Source organism: Triturus cristatus, chromosome 6 (assembly GCF_964204655.1).
Source record: "Triturus cristatus chromosome 6, aTriCri1.1, whole genome shotgun sequence".
Classification (NCBI taxonomy): Eukaryota; Metazoa; Chordata; class Amphibia; order Caudata; family Salamandridae; genus Triturus; species Triturus cristatus.
In genome coordinates this window covers 592,507,360-592,526,784 of record NC_140589.1, presented here as the reverse complement: position 1 = coordinate 592,526,784, position 19,425 = coordinate 592,507,360, and positions in this window count along the sequence as shown.

The window sequence follows — 19,425 nt, the reverse complement described above, 5'->3', positions numbered from 1 at the left end:
GTCTGCAATAAAGTTAGCAATAACCAAATAAGCACTCAGCATAACTTAACTTTATGCTGTCTACATCCTGTCACTCTCCTTCCCCCACATGCCGTTTTTTGGTCGAGCCTAGCGGAGGCAAATAACATACTTCTCGGCGCTCTTCCGAGGTATGTGGCGCTATACTATTTAAGGCTCGCAGTGTGTGGGCATGCCAGTGGGGGATAATGTCCTGCATTGCTAAACACTTATAAGGTCCCAAAGACGAGACCTATTGGCTATGCCAGTGCTTGTTTCCTATTTCCTCCCTCTCTTGAAAACGCCCTGTGACTGCTGCAGTTAACTTCGAGACATGGGGAAAGTGACGGAGGCACCAAGAATGGCCCTGGACTTTCGAAATTTACCAGGTGGCCCTCCTAAGGCTCCAGCCCACCAGAGAAATGTCCAGTGGAATAAAAGCCCTGCCAAGGACCACATTGTGTTATCTCTACCTCTCTACCATAACTAGACACATAACACTATCTGGTCCTGGAAAGGTAACTAAGTGCATTAGTTATAGATAGTCTGGATATTAATTCTTAGTGGGATTTCTACTAAAATGAACAAAGGCCTTTGCCCACCAGGTGGCATGCTTCATTATCAGGCCCCTCCTCAACAGAGGCCCCAAAATTGTGGAGGATGCAGTAGGCTACACCTGCAGCTCTTTTCAAGGGTACTCTTTGATATTTTATTTATTAAACTACTTCTTACTTGAAAGGAGCAGTGGTTTCCTAATTACAAGGGAGGATTCCAAATGTGTCCAGGGCAGCTATTATTGTATTGGTGTTTCCCACTTACTTCAATAAAACCAGGAAGACGCATGGGTCATGTTTAATGCTTGAGTCATGGTGTGAGTATAAAGTTGTCAACATGTTTCTGCCATAACTTGTGAGGCCCATCTGGTTTCTTGGCATTCATATGAACATGGATTCCTATTATTAGCCATGTCAGCATCTTCCCAGACATATAACATTGACCCTCAGCTCTTCCTCCTCTCAAGGTTGGATCACTTAGCAGTGGAGCATTCACTGGCACTAACCTCTCTGGCTTGCACCTGCTTCATCTGATCAGGAGCATCCAACTTCCCTTGTTAATCCCAGCAGTTTGTATCTCACAGGCTTGAACCCACCTCCTCTGAGTGCTCAAGTCCAACCAAGTGGAATTAGTTCCTGCTGAGGTTCCTCCTTTAGGCTGCAGATTTATCAACTGCTGTCTCCCTTGCACAAGCCACTTTTCACTCACGTCTGTCCCAGTCATCTTCCAGTAGTCTTTCTCAGGCTCTGTCTTTCTATTCTCAAATGGTCCAACCGTGCTATTCAGAGGACTACAGTGAGCCGTACATGGTTTCTGGCGGCTCCTGCAGTTCCCGGCATCATAGGGCTAAAGGCACTGGATTCTTCTCTGCCTCTCGGCCTCTACACTCACCAGGCAACTTTGCCAGCAACTCTCAATAGGCTCTCTTCTCCAGGGCCATACAAAGTTGCTCAAATGTCTCAGTGCCCTTCATCTTCTCTCTCTGGCGGGTTCCACGTTTTCTGTCTCTCAGTGAAAAAGAGACCCTTCTTTTTCATGCATTCTCTTCAGCTTCACTTGATCAAAGGGCCTCCAGACACTGCAGAGTGTTGTCTCAATGTTCTGGCATGTATTCAAACCTTTCTCTTTTGCAGATGCCTTATTGGATGCCTTAATGGAAACAGGTTTTTTGTTGGATGTTTTCTGACAGTTGGAGCAATCGCCATTTACTTATTGTTGGCCATCTTAATGGCCATGCCTTCTATAACTCAACTATTTAAAATAATTATTCTCGTAATGGTCTGTTTCATTGTGCACTTTTACCGTTTTAATTTTAGTGTCTTCTATATGACTAATGAGACATTTGTTTTCAAGTTTACCCATACACTCACTCTGAATATCATGTAGGTCCTTTGTAGACTGGTCTGACAAGGATGCATCACAGATTTATCTATGTCGGCCCAATAAATGTGCGAGAACAAAAACCTAATCATGTAATAAATGCTTCTTTCTCAAGCCAGACTACACAGCAGCAACGATTCATTTCATACTTTATCCAACCTTGTAACCTATATAAGATTAACATACCAAGCAAACTGTCAATAGTATTGATTAAAGATATTATCTTAAAACCTTGGGTGCATAAAAATTCCACTATTTAGAATTAAGGGGGAAATTGTACGCATCAAAGTTTCACTATTCTGAATTAAGGGGACAATTGTAGCATCCAACTGTGATAAAAAAAATCTCTTGTTCCAGACAGATATTAAAACTATCCAACACAAGGGGGCGTGGCCGGCCAAGATGGCCGATCGGACATAGCCCATCTCAGCTCCCGGTCCATGCGTGCTCTTGGTGCTGAAAAGTGCGGCTGAGGGCACCTAGAAGCGCCACAAACTGAGCCATCGCCGTGCGAAGATGTGAGGCACTCGCGGAGGTCATTTCTACCCTTTGACCGTTGTGGGAAGTGTCCCGTTTGGTATCGCTGTCGCGGAGGAGGAACGCGCTACAAACAAAATGGCGGTGAGAATCCTGCGATAACAGGAACCTTTCCCGACTTTTCAGTGACAGCACGGAAACAGAAGCCCATCTGAGGACCGCCTCAACACCCAAGGTAGAGCCTGAATCTGGGGCGATAGCGGCAGCAAGCGCGACTCTTTCATCTGGCCGAACGCTGCATTCACTGCTTCTGCCTGACCTCAACATGGCAGCCGTTCTTCTCCAAATGGCGGCGATCTTCAATCTTCCCTTCCTGTGCTCCGGGGGTGCCTGCGGTCCCCGCGTTGGAGGGACCATCCAATGCACTGCTTAGCGCTTCGACACCTACACACCATGTGACACTGCCACATGATTGCAAATAATCTGACTGCGTGGAAGCTATCACCCATTACTGCATTGCTGTTACCCTGCTCATACTCCTTCCCCCAAGTGTGAGCCCTCTCAGCGCATACTCACCAGGGCGACAGCACCTTGGTTCGGCGATCCTGGACGTCGCGGCTGGGCGCCGTGCTGCCGCCACTGAAGCCTCCTTTTAATAGGGCTCTCTCAGACGGAGGAACAGATCCTCAGGGCTCTCTTTACTTCCAAGAGCACTGGACCACACCTGCTATCATGCCCACATGTATTGGCAGTGGCCTCTTCTAAACACGGGATGATTGGGGGGCTTACTCCATGAGGAGAAACCTACGCTAGTTTTGAAGTACAAACTCTTTACAGCACATAGATCAGCGCTTCAGACACCGCCCCATGACGCTTCACAGCTGGAACACTGCTCACGCTATTCCTGATTTGCCTGCACAACTTCGAAGGTCTCAGCCTTATGCCGCCTAAGAAAACAATGAGCAAGCCACCGAATAAGCTCTCGGACTTCTTTTCCACCGCAGAAAAACGTTCCACGCTACGAGGGGACGCAGGCACGACAACAATGGCTCTCACGAAGGCTGATCTCTTGACCATGTTTAAAGATTTCAAATCTGAACTATGCAGTGACATTAGTCAGGATATCAAATCTTCTATTGATCAGCTGCGATCGGATCTGAAGGATCGCTTGTCCTCCTTGCAGCAAGATGTTGACTCCGTGGGCACTAGAGTCCTTGACCTCGAAACACAACATCAGGAACAAGAACAACTCTCTACTGAGCTCCGGGAAGATGTTCGCTCACTCAAGGACCAGCTCCACCAAGCACAACTTAAGGCGGAGGACCTCGAGAACAGAGCGCAGAGGGAGAACATTCGCATAAGGGACCTGAGGGAGGGCATAGAAGGGCCTGACCCGGAGGCCTTCATGGTAGGTCTCTTCTCGGAAATCCTGACCACACAGACCCTTAAAATAAAATTGGATAGAGTTCATCGAGTGGGGATTCTACAACACGACGAGAAGAAGCGGCCCGTGACATCCTAGCAAAATTCCACTCCTATAAAGTCAAAGAAGCAATTATCCAGGCCGCTAGGACAAAGTACTCCCTCTCATTTCAGGGCCATTCCTGTACCGTCTACCAGGATGTATCACTGTCCACTCTTCCACGAAGACAACTGTTCAGGCCCATTACCACTAAACTGTGAGACGACAAGATCAGGTATAGATGGACCTATCCATTTGGGCTCTCCTTTGAATATCAGAATAAACGGCGCCATATCACCGATCTTCAGGAAGGAATAGATCTGCTGGGTCTCCACTCTGAGGAGGATACTCCTTCACAAGGCAAAAATGGAGAATCTTCCCGAGGTTCTACGTCGGCTTCAGCATGGACTGTTGGGTCACACAGGGGGCGTCAATGATCACTCCCAACCTGGGCCATGGGCTGATCTTTACAATCTCCTGTGTAACGACCAAGACGCTCAATGTCTCTAGCAGCATCTGGAGACACGCACCAGGGGCCGGCTCCTACTTGGAGTGCCACAGCTGTTTTGCATTCAAGGCCAACTGCTGTTCCCGCTGCTGAAGCTTCGGACACATGCTCATGTCAAGGGGAGATCTTGGACATTGAGGACTTTATACGCAAGACCAATGTTGCTTCCTTTTTTCTACAGTAAATTGCGGCTATCAGGAGAGATTAGTACTGATTGTAGGTTCGGTCTGAAATTTAAAATGTTGTTTCATGTGTTATTCGTCAATGCAGGTAATTCACTGATGCGTTTATCTAGGCATGGACTTTTACCTAGGATTACCTTTCGTGGTTTTTCACTTAGCCGCACAAATATGCTCTCGATTCAGCTTTCCACCAAGGCGGGCGTGGACGGGGTCCTCTGACCTGCTGTCCCCCCTGGTCCCTGAGGGGTCTTTCCAGCCCCACAGGGGGACCAACAGTAATTTTGTATTGTTTACTTGTTTACGTTTATTCTCTTTTGTTCAGGGGTTACGGGGTGGGTCCGGGAGGGTTGTGATGTTGGCTTTTTAACAAGTATGTATGAGAGGATATATGACTTCTGGGACAACACAGCTGGTGTGAACTGGTATTATATGTCTTCAGGGGGGCGGTTCAGAAGCGAGGACCTCAGGGGGCGTGTGGGATCATGGAAGAGCTGTAGTTTCTTGCTTTTGACATAATGCCGATTACTATTGGAACTTGGAATGTTAAAGGGCTTAACTCCCCTCAAAAATGCCACAAAGTATGGAAATACATTATTGATCACCACCTCGACATAGTAGCGTTACAAGAGACGCACTTTGCCAGAGCCGAGGACTCGCGCCTCAAACACAAATATTTTCCATTAATTTATAGGTCCTCAGCCCACATGAAACAGAGGGGGGTGGCGATCATGTTTTGCTCTTCCATACAATTTCAACCACTGGGAGTGATAAGGAGGGTCGCTGGGTTATGATTAAAGGGCGCTTACGGGGGGAAATCTGCACCTTCGCAGTAGTATACACTCCCAATTCTGGGCAGACGGCCTTTTTACATACGTTTCTGGGGGAATTAACAGATTTTGTAGAGGGTCCACTAATCCTTATGGGTGATTTCAATTTGGTATGGCAGAAAGATTTGGACAGTACGCACACACAGCGCTCGGACATGGGCTCTTTTTCGGGGGCAACGCAACAACATTTACATGACTTAGGCCTCCTAGACACCTGGCGCACTCTTTTCCCACAGACACGAGACTACACCTTCTATTCACATGTCCACCGTACATACTCACGGCTCGATTATATCTTTATAAGTCAATCCCTACAGGGGGCCTTACAAGATGCCAAGATTTTCCCCCTCGCAGTGTCCGACCATAGCCTGCTGTCTATTAGTCTCACTTGGTGTGGAAACGCCCCAACTACCTCCAGGTGCTACTTTCCCCCCTCACTTCTCCGAGATAGGGATTCCTGTACCAAACTGAGAGAAACTATCACAGATTTCTTCGCGACTAACAGGCCAAAGGACACTTCGGAGTTTACCACCTGGGATACATTTAAAGCTGTTATTAGGGGGGAATGCATTGCCCTCAATGCGGCATTGAACAGACAACGGGCTAGCGAGAGAGAACTGCTGGAAAATGACTTGACTACTATTGAACGCTCCCATAAACTCAACCCCACAAGGCAAACTCTACGCAACCTCACGGCACTCCGTGGCAAACTTAGGGCTATATATAATAATAGGGCAGAATTTACACTCCTCAAGTTATGACACCTATCATACACCCAGGGCAATAAAATTGGTAAACATCTTGCCAGACAATTGAAAGATAAACGAGAAAGAGAATATATAGGTGACATTAGGGGACTGACGGGGGAAATTGCATATAAAGACGAAGACAAAACTGAGCTCTTTGGCTCTTTCTATAAAAACCTTTACACTGGGGACACCTTAGACTCAGATGCCCAACGGGACTACCTCCAGTCTTTGCCCCTATCACAGGTGTCTGACTAATGGAATGACTTACTCATAGCTCCTATAACAGGAGACGACGTCACTGCGGCCATTAAAGCCCTGAAGCCCCACAAGGCCCCTGGGCTGGATGGCTATACTGCACTTTTTTATAAGACATTTGCCCCTGACATTAGCTCCCACCTTGCACGTCTTTTTAACACTATGGCGGAGGAGGGCACAACCTCCGGCACCATGTCCGAGGCAGTAATTTCGGTGATACCCAAACCGGGGAAGGACCGCCAGCCCTGCGCATCCTATAGGCCGATTGCCTTATTAAATCTAGACGCAAAACTTTATTCCTCGATTATAGCCAAACGCCTGAATGACCTCATGCCCGACCTCATACACCCAGACCAGTCGGGTTATATCAAAGGACGTCAAACACACAATAACACCCGTCGAATTATACACCTGATAGAACAAGCCAATAGATGGCAAATCCCTGTGGTCCTAGTGGGGTTAGATGCTGAAAAAGCCTTCGACAGGGTTGACTGGCCATACCTTTTCCAAACACTTACAGCATTCGGATTTTCGTCTAAATTTCTCACCATGATTAGAGCTAATTACCTCCACCCCCACTTCAGAGTAGTGGTCAACGGGGTGCAATCGTCCTCCTTTCACCACTCCAGAGGCACCCGACAGGGGTGTCCCCTTTAACCCTTACTTTTTGCTCTCAGCATGGAACCATTAACATTAGCGATTAAGACCGATCCCGGAATTGTGGGGTTGCCTTTCACTGGGCAGTCCCACAAAATTTCCCTGTTCGCAGACGATGTCCTTCTGTCCTTGTCTGGGCACGCTACCTCCCTCCCCCACTTACAATCGGAACTTGAACATTTTGAAGTTGTGACAGGGTTTAAAATAAATGTAGCTAAATCATAGATACTCAACCTCACCCTCCCACCGGCAGAAGTCCTCAGACTCCATGCCCTTACTCCCCTACCCTGGGCCACATCTTCCATTCAATACTTGGGGGTTCAGCTAACGCCACGACTTGAGGGACTCTATGCTGCCAATTTCCCCTCCATCCTTACACGCATCCAAACAGAACTCACATATGGAAACCTCTTTTCCTATCATGGTTAAGTCGCATTCACGCTGTAAAAATGACTCTTCTGCCTAAGCTCCTTTACTTGTTTCAAGCCTTACCTATTGAGCTGGAGGGTGACTTTTTCCGGAAAGTGAAAGCCATGATCCTACGCTTTATCTGGCAGCGAGGCCGTGCTCACTTCTCTTACTCTCTACTGCGTCACTCTCGCAAAGAAGGGTAGTTGGACTCCCAGATATTCAATTATATTACAAAGCTGCGCAGTAAAGAGTCTTGATGGAATGGTCGAAAACAGGAATCTGAGAAACATTGGTTACATATGGACCACAGCGTGACGGGAAGGACGATCTGGGATTTGGCTTGGGGTCCTAGACAAGACAGACCTAAAAATACATACATTAGCACCCCCACACGCACCACCCTAAAAGTGTGGGAGTCTGATCCACTTTAACCCAGCATTTCCCCCGGCCCTACATGAGGGACCCTTTGATGCCTGGAGGGAGGGAGGTTGTTTGGCTCTGACACACCTGTTCCATAACTTTGACCCTCTCACTTTTGATAATTGTAAGCGGGATTATGAAATAGGACACACAGAAAGATACCACTATACCCAATTGATGCACTGGGCCCTTGCTCCTCACGTACGGGACGCTGCCACCCGAACCCGTACAAAGTTTGAGGCCTTTCTTACCAAGACTACCTCTATGAAGGGCGTGATTTCATTTATATATAGCTTCCAGCTTAAAACTGCTCTATCCCTGCGCCCATGATATATGTCCATGTGGGAAGATTTGATACATCGTCCTGTATCTGAGGAGGAATGGACGCACGTATGGGCCGATATTACACGTTTCAATCACTCCACAGAGCTCAGGGAAGCACACTTGAAGACTATGATGGACTGGTACCTGTATCCTGCCAAGTTGCGGCAAATCTTCCCCGCCACCTCTGATAGGTGTTGAAGGGGATGCGGACTACTTGGGGACTTTCAACACATATGGTGGGATTGCCCGACCATCCGCCCCTTCTGGGAAGAAATTCTGGCACACATAAAATATATTTACTGGGATATCCCATCCCACTACCATGGCAGGCATCCTTTTGGGGCTTCGTGACCCTTCCCTAGAACACCAGACCCGAGCTGATAAAATAATCATGTGGCTTTGTATTGGAGCAGCTAAGATCACTTTGGCTGCTGCCTGGAAGAGAAAGGAGGCTCCGGCTATCTCTCTTTGGCACTCTCGCCGATGGAAACTGCTTAGCTTAGAGCGTATGTCTGACATTTTCAGAGATAACTATAAGAACTTTGAATTTAAATGGGGCCCCTTGGTCTCCTTCCTTTCACGAGGCCTTCCATCAGCTGTGTGTCCTGCCACCATAAGAGCCCTTCACCTCTTTCAATTTTGATTAGAGTTCCAGTGTCCTGTGTCTTCGTCGATGTATGATTGTTGCCGCCACCACGGGGAGGGTGGGGGGTGGGTTTAAGGGGGGGTTATTTTGTCTTTTCTTTTTGTTATTTTACATCTGAGATAAATTACTATATGATTTATGTTTATTCCTTGTCATATATATCATTTGTACAACATGAGGAGGTTATTGTAGCAGAAAAAAGATGGCAATCTGTGAGAATGCTTGCTCGCGACTTGGACCAGAAACGACTAAATTTCAAGCCCCATAACGTTTAGAAACTGTATCTACTACTCGGGCCACTCCATAAGGAAGGAGCTTGATTTATAATGGGCAATGCACCTCTTTAGGCCTTTACTCTTTTGCTGCACTACTTTGCTCCCCTGCGTTGGATGCTGTACTGGTACTATCTCAGATTGTATGTTGCAAAAATGTAATAAAAATATCTTTGGAAAAAAATATAACTATCCAACAAAATGTGGCCCGCTGTCCACATAAACTTTCAACATCGTATTCTGGTCTGCATTTAAATTTAGAATACACACAACAGTTACCAAAAAGGTTGAAGAAATTATCCACCCTTATTAGCAATGGATTAATTACAGATGGAGGGAATAGGTCCCTACAATATTCTCTTCTGTCGTACACAAGAGTCTGTGGATTCTTTCCTCCCCATTTTCCCTAATGATGAGATGCCAAAAGCCCAAGAGATCCTTGAGTCAATTACTTTCATTATTGAGTAAAAAATAATAGGTTTATTTTCTGATAAAGATATACTCTACAGTTTAGTTTTTTCCTTGTATCCCACACAATGTAACATCCTTAAATGGCAAATGGCCCTGTTTAACGTCCTCACACTCATTCACGACCACCTTGAAATTCAATACCAGATATATATCTATTACAATGAAAAGAGATTTTACTCAACAGGATACCATCACAGCCCTTGAGCACCTCATCAATCAAAGTCATTTGGCCTATAAGATTAGCAACCTTCTTCAAACGTATATTCAATTAGTGTTGATGTTTAGAACAAAATCAGCTAACACAGCCTTAGTCAAATCATTCCATATTAGTTTGGATTGTTGGACCATCTCCAACAATTCACACAAGTTCACTCTTGATAGAAAATGATGATTTATTTAAAACTTTGCACAAGAAGTGCATTACAAAGATGAGCACTGTCAGGAAAAAATGTCTTTGATGGTAAAAAGTAATTGGGCAAACTCAAATTAAACATAATCATCATCTACGTTAAAAGGAATTTCCTCAGCCTTGCACATCCTTGTGGCAACAGATGACATTGAAAATGGGGCAACAAGATACCCAATAGCTCTGTAATAGTCACAAATAGAGGAATGCTTCATATTGTTGGCGAGAAATGTTAAAAGTACCTGAAATCAAAATTAGTTATTTTTAGAAAATGCTGCTAAATCAAATTTACTCTTTCCTGGAGCGCTTGGCCAGATAGAAATGCACAATTACCACTGTTTAAGACAGTCTCCAGACTTAATTTGACAGTGTTAAGGAGAGTTCCAATTTCCTTTAAAACCCAGACCATTTACGTTTACTGAAAGTAAACCATGTGGCTCTGGCAAGGTTCTTAGCTCTTAACAAATATTTATTTTACACTCTGAAGTTTAAACCAATTCTCAATCTAATCCTTACACTAGTTACAATACCTCTCCCAACTCAGTGAATCCGCACATATGGCAGTGAGCCGGGTCCGAACCAGGGTTGTGGCGCGGTGCATCATGACCTTCTGGGAAAGGTCAGTGCGGGTTTGGCTGCAAGGGGTGCTGTCCAGGAAGCACTGGAGTGCTTCCAGGCCTGTCCCAGCAATTTCATCAGCCTCACCCATAAAAGGCACTTTGAGGTGGCAAGCGGGACTTAGACACATGTGAAGAGAACCCAGAGTATCGCCCGCATATTTCTTTGTTTTCCCACCACCATCCCCAGTGCTAACAGTGCGGGGTAGGAGGGATCTTTCAGGAGTTCCTGTTCCATAATGAATGGACAACGAGAAAGCTCTGTTACGTTGTATTGGGTGCAAGTTCAGTGTAGGCTTTATAGATTGTAAGAATATATGTTGTAATTTCTAACTTTTATTTCTCTGTCAGTTTTTGACTGCATGTCATATTTATTTTGCTGACGGGTGAGGTCATGATTGGTTGGACAGTTCCGGTCATTATAAGGCATCCTTTTCCTTTTACACCAAAATAACAGCAGCATCATGGGACCTTCCAATGGGTGCTGGCAGAAAGTTTAAAAGAGATTGCAGGGGTACAGGTTGGGCGCGGTCATTGACACATGGTCCTTACCTGCCAACTGCCGGTGCAGGTGCGCTGGTGCAACGTAGCACAGGCCCTTGAGGGGCAGGGGACAAAAGATGGGTGTGGAGGGTGCCCGCGGGAGGTATCCTAGCGGGCAGGCAGACCTCCTGCACAGGAGTGTCTCGGTAGGGGAGATTAGTGGCTGGGGTCCTCCCATAAGGAGGGACCCACCCACGTCCAGCTTTGATTGGACATGGGGTGTTAAGAGGAAAGGAAAGTGGTTATGACCTCACCCAAAAATGATTGTGTAGGATGCACAGGAACAAAAAATGTTGTTGTGGTTAGGAAATAAATGTATTAGTGTCTCTGTTAAGGCTTAGCATTTATTCCTGTAAACCAACTGTTCAAATGTGGGCTACTGTGAATAAAGTAAAATGTGTTTTTTGTCTTGTATATATGTATAAATAAATATTGCCCGGAGTTTGCGACCCCTAACCAAAAAAGATGGAACTTGTTTGTGTCTTGACAAATGTCAGGGGTGGATGGGGTGAAGAGGGAGGGGTAATTAACCATGAGGCTTTGGCTATACCTGGCCATATGATGATTGCTAAAGATATCTTGGGAAGTAGAACTAAACCAGTGTGGCCAGCAAATATCCCATGCATAACTCACTTAACCTATCTATCACCACCTGAAATACAAGAATGGTGCGGTATACCTACTCCCACTCAACCACATCTACTTATTTTCTTTAAAGAGTATAAACATCCTCCATCTTATGCTGATGTTTATGAATCATTGGTGACTCTTTATTTTTATATATAATAAGATGAGGCTAGAGATCCCCCCCACCTAGCTCTGTAGAGTCCTTATCTTATGTCATGTCGTGCCATGTTATGTTATGTATGTTGCGTGGTTTATCAGCACATGATTACCAATAAGGTATAGAGGCTCTATTTACTGCTACATATATAATTTGTTAATATAGATATGCTTTTAGTAGTTTCCTGAAGAGTGAATGGTTATTGGTCACACACAGTTGCAATGGAAGAGCATCCCAAATCTGTGATGCTGCATATATCTTTATTCTGAGGAATAGGTAGAAGACATGTGGACGAGGTGTACAAATTTGAGATAGAACATATGTCTGTGATTGATGAGATGGTATGTTGTCTTTGTTTGTGTTTCAGGTAAGAGGCCAGGATCTTACCTGCTTTGTTAGCCTCGCAGAGGTTAATTGCTTTATATTTGTTTATCCACATTCCGGCCCTTTCGCTCAAGATTCTGTTGTATTCGTATTTTTTCTTTGTGAGTTCTGTCAGTGCGCAAGCGTTCTCTGAATCTGTGATATGGGTTACCTCTAACCTTTTGATGACCTTTTCTAGTTGGTCTAACTGTGCTTACGCATTTCTGTTCGTTTTGGCTTTAATGTCTATAATTGTGCCCCTGATTGTGGACTTTAGTGCGTCCCACATGTTCTTAGGGTCCGTGCCCGGTGTATCATTAAATCTGATGTATTTTTTAATGGTTTCTTCTATTTTATCTTTGTTGGCCTGGTCTGACAAGACGTCGCTATTGAATCTCCATCTACGTGGATGGTCTTCGTTGTGTCGTCCGCACAGCAATAGGCTGATGCACGAGTGGTCCGAGACAGTTCTTGATGCAATGTCAGTGTGTTCTATTAAGTGGGTGTGTGTTCCTGAAATTAATATGTAATCTATCCTGCTGTATGAGTTGTGTGGGTTGGAATAAAAGGTGTAATCTCTAGTGTCAGGGTGCTGTAGCCGCCACAGATCTTTAAGGTTGAACTGGTGCATATTTTTTTAGTGTAGTGTGTGCGTTTGGGGGGAGTGAGTGGCACTGTGATTGTCTGTCAAGAGTTTAATCTAGTGCTAAGTTGAAGTCGCCTGCCATCACTGTTAGGTCATTTTGTGGAATTGCTTCCAGTCTTTTCGAGATGTCCTCCCAAAATTCGGAGTCATCAGCGTTGGGGCCATAGAAACTAGAAACACCTGAGGCACAGCCGGGAACACGCTCGCACTTACTCGTTTTTTAAAAACTTTTAAAAATTGTGTGATACTTTGTTAGCTTTCTTATTCACTCTCCCAGAGCTCCTATTTACCTTCAGTACGAACAGGGCATCCCCGCGCAGCCGATTTCAGCGCTGCTGCGGGCTACAAACTTGCCGCCATTTCCTCAGCCCACAGGCGACGCCCACTGCATCAGGCCACGCCCCCCGCCGATGATACTTAACGCGCTGACTACTAGCGCGATCATTCAGTGGACACTAGAAACTCCTGAGGCACAGCCGGGAGCACGCTCGCTCTTACTCGTTTTTTTAAAAACTTTTAAAAATTGTGTGATACTTTGTTAGCTTTCTTATACACCCTCCCAGAGCTCCTATTTACCTTCAGTACTAACAGGGCATCCCCGCGCAGCCGATTTCAGCGCTGCTGCGGGCTACAAACTTGCCGCCATTTCCTCAGCCCACAGGCGACGCCCACTGCATCAGGCCACGCCCCCCGCCAATGATACTTAACACGCTGACTACTAGCGCGATCATTCAGTGGACACTAGAAACTCCTGAGGCACAGCCGGGAGCACGCTCGCACTTACTCGTTTTTTAAAAACTTTTAAAAATTGTGTGATACTTTGTTAGCTTTCTTATTCACCCTCCCAGAGCTCCTATTTACCTTCAGTACGAACAGGGCATCCCCACGCAGCCGATTTCAGCACTGCTGCGGGCTACAAACTTGCCGCCATTTCCTCAGCCCACAGGCGACGACCACTGCATCAGGCCATGCCCCCCGCCTCCCCTTCCGATATATGAATGTGCACTTCCCGTCCGCGCAGCGGACGAGCGCAGGGGGCGCGCCTAAGGCAAGCCCGTCTGCGCCCGTCCGCGCCTGGACCGGGCCTAGGGCCACCCCCCCTGCCAGTTTCATCAATACTGGCCCAGAGATAACGCTAACGTATGATTCTGACTTTCTTCACTCTTTAAATATCTCACCTCATCATTGCCAGCGCCTTGAACTGGCCAATCAGCCTTACTTTCTTCCTTATACTTGTCCTAGTTGCTCTTTTGTCACTAATAATTACCGTCGTCTACCAACAAGTACCACTGGCAGGAATAAGATATTGCCTAAACCTTGTGTGGCAGCACTAATAAACGCACGTTCCCTGCCCAAGCACAAATATGAGATTTCTAACTTCATTGAGGACTGTAAGTTCGATCTTCTCTTCATTACAGAAACTTGGGGTGATCTCTCTTGTGGACCTGACTTTGTCATTGCAACCCCCGAAGGATTCTCGAATATTAGATTGGACAGACCACACCCTAAAAAAGGTGGTGGACTAGCCATTATATATCGCAGCAATCTAACAGTGCGAACTGAGGCCGTCCCCATTACAAGCTCTGAAGCCATTTCTTTTACAATTTCCATTCCTCATGCCCCCCCTTTTAAAGGCACACTTATTTACCGTCCTCCATGACCTCGCAGTCCTTTTCTTGCCAATCTACCCATTCTATTAGAACCATTGGCAGGTGAAAACCAGTACACCATTTTGGGCGATTTTAATTTTCACCTCGAATTACCGGATAACCCTGACACCGCAGCCCTTCTTTCCGAATTGGATGCAATAGGACTCCCTCAATTAGTTACCGGTCCCACACATACTGCGGGCCACCTTTTGGACGGTCTTTTCTCTAGTGATACATCACTCACGATGAAGGATGTTCTCCCTCTCACTTGGACTGATCATTCGGCCATTCTTTTTGATTTTCTTTTAAAATCTACTCCCCCCCTGGCCAAAACTCCCTCACCCACTAATCAATTTAGAGCATGGAAAAGCATTGACATCCCCGCTTCTCAGTCATCATTATTAACTTCTCTGCCACCTACTGTGATTGATCCTGAATTAGGAGCCAACAATTATACCAACTGGATACAAAACACTGTCAATATGACAGTTCCCTTGAAGAAACAATCTACTAACAGGGCTTCTAAATCTTCACCCTGGTACAGTGACGCTCTTAGACAGGAAAAGCAAAAATGTAGACGACAGGAACGTAGATGGAGACGACATTATGACTCAGATCAAAAATCCTGTTACAAAGCCATGATGTTTAACTACAAGCAATTTATCATCTCGGAAAAAAAGTAAATTCTATAGCACCCAAATCAATCTTGCACATGACTCTACTAAACAACTGTTTCAGGTAGTAACACGTCTCTCTGGGCAAGCAGTAACCACTCCCATCATAGCTACGCAGGAGCTCTGTGACTCCTTGGCGAATCACTTCCAAATGAGTGACTGATATCTTTACCCAATTCAAGGCTCACACAACCAGTACTGGACACCCGTCTTCCACTCCTAATGATCATAAGCCCCTTTCCCGGGCACGCTCCAACCCACCTCACCCAGCCCCCCTTCGTTCCTTTCAGGAATTTACTCAGGTTCCGTTGGAACTGGTATTTCATCTTATTTCTACCAGGAACTCTGGCTCACCGGAAGATCCATGTCCCCCTTCAATTCTCAAAATTGTTCCAGATATCATAGGCCCAAAACTCACAGAAATTTTTAATGCCATGTTTTCGTCCAACATCTTCCCTTCCATCTGGAAGAAAGCGACTATCAAACCTCTTATCAAGAAGAGTTCCTTAGACCCTTCTATAGTCGCTAATTATCGCCCTATAGCCTGCCTTCCTCTTCCCGCCAAAATTGTGGAAAAGATTATGAACATCCAAATCTCAGATTTCATAGACCAGAACAACTGTCTAGATAATTCACAATTTGGTTTCCGAAAGGGACACGGAACTGAAACCGCGCTTATTAAGGCTACTGATGAAATCAGGATGACACTTGATGGTGGAGGATCAGCAGTGCTCCTTCTGTTGGACCTGTCGGCAGCTTTTGACACGGCCGATCACTCTATCTTGATCGACCGTGTCACAGCGGCAGGGATTACAAGTGGTGCTAAAGATCTTATTTCCTCTTTTCTCACTGATCGAGTACAATCAGTCGCCTTCGGCAATTTCAAGTCACCTCCTTTTACTCTCCCCTGTGGTGTCCCCCAGGGATCCTCGCTAAGTCCGACACTATTTAACATCTATGTGTCGGACTTGGCGAGGATCATAAAAATCCATCACCTGGCGGTGACATCCTACTCTGATGCATGGTTGGGGTTATTACACGCTATTTAGTTACTTATGAGTGGAAATATAACTTTTGGAAGTTTGGGTGTCTTACGAGGGACTTATGCCAAAAATGACTTGGCCCTCTGTTAGAGCAAAGGGTTAATACTATCTACGTCGCCACCTTTTCTCTCTCTCCCAGCATCGCGATACAACATACCATATTGCCCCATTTATTTTTATTTTTTTACTTGGAAAGAGGTATCGGATACGTCCTACAAACCATTGAATGTATATGTCATGGGTAACGAGTAGGTTAACTCCAGTTTTTTCAATCAGACACACTTTTTCAGCCCATTCAAACATGGTGCTGTCTTTTAACCACCCACGTAATCACGCACGTGACGTAATCACGTGACCGTGCGACTCTACTCATTAGGAAGAAGTATCGAAGGACGCAGGCACTCACACACGAGGAGTCTGGCGTGGGGTCCGATAAAGAAAACGGCAGCTTGTTTGCAGGTAAGAACTGCTGTGTTTCTGTGAATACGCCGCGGTAGAACGCGGAGTTTAGGCATTACCGTAACTTGGAGGTACGCCTAACAGGTCAACCCCCTAGTAAGCTAGATCATTTCTCTCCCCCCTATTTTTATCTCCTACCTAGATTTGAAAGCGTTTACACGCAAGAAGGGTGCTTATTGGTCGTCCAGCGGAGCTAGAAACATTTAAACTAATCGTGAAGGACACCCTACGCCACAGGATTAATGTGGAATTATCGCCGCATTACTAGTATGTATATTGAATTTGTTCTTGAGGGCACACATATGGAGTGCAGCTTATGATTTTAGAAAGGACCAGTTATACTTAAACATGCGCCTTATATTTTTTGTCTCCTAATAGACTACAAAACAGTACTACCATTCAGGTTGTTTGCTTCGGTTGTTTTTATGTGGTTTTTCAGAACTCACTACACTCTTCTTGATTAGAGTTGGTTTTAATTGTTGATGGAAGTGGTGGTTTCGTTTTTTGATTTGGTTACAGTCACAGGTTGATACCTTAAGTTCCATTTCTGTCCAGTCCTTCTCCATGTTACTGGGTGCAAAACATATAAAACTAAATTCTATCACATACAATTTCAATTTTCACGTGTTCACTTGAATCTCTTTCTCAACATAAATTATGGGAATCTCTGTCACTTTTTGGTAAAGAAACGGAACTGTATTGTCACTCGGTCTTATGCACGCACAGGCACCAACTCTCCCCTGGTAGCACATTTGTTTTCTTAATAAAAGACAAATGGATGCATTTATAATGTAACACAAGTTATCATATTGTTTTTCTTACCTAGCCGTGAACAAGTCTCATGTACAAAAATACTGAGGCGACAAAACACGTGGTGGCTAAAGAACGTTTTAATCACCGGAAACCTGAAGTCTGATTAAAGAAATAAAAGAAAAATATCTTGACTGATTGATCGACTGTTGTTTTGTTTTGTGAATAACTTTGGAAAAGAACCATACTTGAATATTACGTGTGCTAGGGTCTCTACAATCAATGTATCTTGTTGCATTTGCCACAAAAATCTAGGGAGGCAGGTGGTTCTCCCCAACCCCACAGCACCGTTACTTAAACTCATTGTATAAATATCTAGTGTAAACACCTTTTGACACCTATATCCTATGAACTATACCACCTAACCCCACTTTAAAAATCTGGCAATGTGTCAGATTCCATTGGAGTTGCTTGGGAACTGCCACGCAACATGCATGGAACACCCTGCCATGGCAGATTAAGGCAATGCAGTGATTTGTGTTGTTTTGCTTTACTCCAGATTTATGGAGCAACTCAAGGACATGCAAAGTGGCCTTGCGTGGCTTTATGAATCTTGCTTAAGGTTTGCGTTGTCCATGTACCACGGTGCTTGGTGCAAACACGACACAGACTGGATGATAAATATGCCCCAGAATATTTTGTTGCTTATTGCCACGCCTGTGATCCTGCCCACATGCTCACTGACTCCTCCTTCATTATGCTCAGGATCACAGTTCCTTTACTTTTTTAATGCACTTAGACTGCTGAGACAAACTGTCATAAATTATAGTTTGTATGCTCCTTAGATGGATATCTCTCTGTGAGGTAATAGAATCTTGCAAGGAGCAGATTAAACTTACAGAGATCAAAAGACACCCAGCTTCTCCTGTGGAAAAAGAGCAAAAGGGTAGTTCTCTGTGCCTCAGGCACCAGGCCTGCGAAATACACTGGCACCCTTGGTAACAATGATAATCAAGAGTATAATATAAACACAAGAAAGAACAAGAGGAAACATAACAAGGAAAACCAAAGCAGTAATTGGCCTCAGGGAAACTCAGGACTGGAACCAAGGTCAGGAGCTGGACTAGAATACACAGGGGTATGAATACAGAAAACAAGACTAGGAAAATTCATCGCCCTAATTAGGAGGAGTGAAATATGCAGCCAAACAAGAACGTAGAACACAAGGCAAAGAATATGTATATAAAATGACAGATCCTGAAGGGTGCAGACAAGAATAAGAGCAAGGCAATTCCAGGAACTAAGAAGCAGGATAAACAAAAGATAGGAAACAGGCACAAATTGCTAGTCAGAACAGGAAAATTGAATCATATAACAATGGAAACAGAAATCAAAGAGCAAGCCTGGAAATATAGCAGCAGGATCACAACTGAGTGCAAGATGACTCAGCTGCAAGGTCAGATATGAGCCTCTGAGCTGATATAGGTGGAAGCTCAAGGGGAGGAGCATAGGGAAAGAATGTGCAAGGAATAAACCAAGCACAAGGAACCAGGGAACCACCAATGAAGGGAAGGGTGAATCTTTGACTTGGAAAGGAGAAGGGCCAGCAAAATCGAGAGGCACAAAATGGGAAACAGGAAAGCCAGGAATAGAGGACGGATCAGAGACAAGAGAGTGATAAATCCAGGAGGCAGGTATAAAAGGGTCAGAAAGGCTGCAGGATCCAAGAATCAAGTGATTAGAGCACCACCACAAGAACATGATGAGGGCAGGGTTTCAAAAGAGAGAAAGGACTACAGGGAACGATGGTACAGAAACCTGGACTGGGAGGCAAAGTGGAGCTGGAAATGCAAGGTATTGGAAAGGTTTCTGTCCCATACAGATATAACATCTGAAAC